This window comes from Emydura macquarii, unplaced genomic scaffold, assembly GCF_026122565.2.
Source record: "Emydura macquarii macquarii isolate MOO-44397 ecotype Brisbane River unplaced genomic scaffold, CSIRO-AGI_Emac_v2 contig_3530, whole genome shotgun sequence".
NCBI classification, from domain to species: Eukaryota; Metazoa; Chordata; order Testudines; family Chelidae; genus Emydura; species Emydura macquarii.
The window spans coordinates 11,840,378-11,842,731 of record NW_027133667.1 but is presented as its reverse complement, the minus strand read 5'-3'; the positions used below and the strand labels follow the sequence as shown (position 1 = coordinate 11,842,731).

Here is a 2,354-nt window from a genome sequence, read left to right as displayed (position 1 = left end):
CAGTTTCTCTATTTTTCAATATTTGAACTGTTTAACTTGGCACCTGATAGAGAACAAATAATAATGTCGGGAGAAAAAACGATAGAGTTCTCTCAGTCTTTCCCAATTTCAATGGAGCAACTGATTTGTAGAGCCCTTTCCGAAAATGGCTAAAGCTTCTCCTGACCTTTGATGGGAATAAAGACCCCTCTGAGCTTTGGAAAGACAAATGATCTTCCAGGAGTAGTGTGCACCTTTCCTGCCTTGACCCTTTCGCCTAGACCACAGATCCTTTCCAAATCCTGTTCTGTCCTCCCCCACCCATTTTAGTCCGGGATATTAAACTGCTTTCCCAGGTAAATCAGCCTATGGCATCTTTTGTTATATTTTCCATACCCAAGAAGCAACCAGACAGTATCAGACTGACTGATTTATTCTAGATGAAAGGAAAGAACAAAACAAGGAAGAACATGTACTTGAGAGAGCACAGGAATGGCTCTTTATTTCCAAAATGGCAGCGACTTCTACAGACAGGAGATTCCTAGAAGTTTTAAGGTGAAGTGCACAAGAAAGAAAATCACAACAGTTACATAGCTACATTCTTTTAACCTCTGAAATATTTAAAATACAGTGGAAGGTGCAGGCCCAGATTCATATACCTATTTCATTTCCTTTTGGTTTAACATGAAGTTTGTGCTTCTGTAAATGCATATGCATCCTGCAGGAATAACCCAGTGTTTGATTCTGTCTTCTGTGTCAGGTTTTTGACTTCCATCTCTCTGAGGAGGACATGAAAACCATTGATGGGATGAACAAAAACCGTTCTTTTGTGAAGTTAGATCTGTAAGCCATAATACTTCGTAGTATTTTAGAACCCTGTGGAGAGGCAGGAGAAAGGCAGCAGTGGTCACCCCACAAAGAAATAAGGTTTTGTGTTATACTGACCCTAGCGATTAGGATCATAGCTATTAGGAGTGAAATGAAATCATAGAGCATAAAGCCAGAAGGGACAACCAGATCATTTAGTCTGATCTCCTATATATCATCAGCAACCAACATCACCCAGCACCTGGACACAGAACCCAGCCACCAAAATCAGACCAAAGCATTAAAGCCTACAGGAGACTAGTCACTTATGTGCCACACACAGCGAATAGAAGGGAATGAGGTACACCAGTGCCTGAGGGCCCCACAATGACAGGGAAATGGACCTGGGCAGTCATTTATTCAATCCCCCCTTCCCCCCGCCACTGTGGCAGGAGTGATTTAAATCATAGAATCATAGAAGATTAGAGTTGGAAGGGACCGAGGTCATCTAGTCCAACCCCTGCTCAAAGCAGGACTAACCTCAGCTAAATCATTAGTTTCATTAGATTAGTTTCATTAGATTTCATTAGTTCAAATTCTGCTCTTCATAACTTTGGTAAAAATCCATAGGAAATGACTACAACTGAGTTCCTCTGGTTGTACTGAAAGCAGAATTTGGCCCATTATTCCAAAATGTTCCTAGTAGTTGGTTATCTCATCTAGCCTTGAATTTTTCCGGTTTAAAGCCACCAGGTGAAGCCGAGAACTGAATTCCCTACACATTAACAATCCTGATGTTTGCAGAAGTTTGGGTTTAAATTAAACATTCTTTGATCTGTGTGGCCTTTAAGTCTACAATGGGCTAAACCAAAACACACCCAAATTGTGGATCCAGGTCATGATCTCAGCTTCAGAGTTTGGGTCTATCTGTATTTTAAAGACAATTTTTCCAGCTCCTTCAAAGCCCACTAGTACTTGTTCTAGCCTCACCGTTTACGGAGAATAAATATCTCTTGTAACAACCTTCTGCCATATACTGTCACAGACAGTAATGACCGCATTCTGTCATGTTTTCTCTGAGCTTTATTAATTTCCAAATGAATACAATGTTAGTTATAAACTCAACTGCAATGTAATGTCATCTCAATAAAGACTATACATTAGAGTACTCACGTGCTTAGATAATAGTGATGGACCTATAGAAAACCCTAAGACAGATAGAAAGCATTGCATGTCTGGTCTTTGAGATTCCTGTGTTTTGCTTTCAGATGTCCTAGTAATGTAGTTACAGGAAGATATTTCATTAATGTTACCTTTTCTTTTTAGATATGCGGGCCACCCTCAGTATCCATTTCTAGATGAATAATGAAAAGGATCCTGATTTTACTTCATGCATAAGGAAAATCAGGCATGTGTTTAATCTGCTTGCTCCATTCCTGGACTAGTACTGGTGATAACGAGATCTACACTGTACATTTAAACAGAAAATCAAAACAACTCAGTCTCAGAATGGAATGGTTCTTGATTGTTAATTGAAAAAAATTAAAGGTCTTTGTGTAATGCACTTA

At 39.5% G+C, this 2,354-nt stretch overlaps 1 long non-coding RNA gene across 1 annotated transcript; it reads left to right on the top strand.

Moving 5' to 3' along the window:
- Window positions 1-685: 685 nt before the first annotated feature.
- LOC137145414 (uncharacterized) lies at window positions 686-2,354 on the top strand. Its single transcript, XR_010917650.1, has 2 exons — window positions 686-822; window positions 2,113-2,354. It is a non-coding gene; the product is annotated as an uncharacterized lncRNA (long non-coding RNA).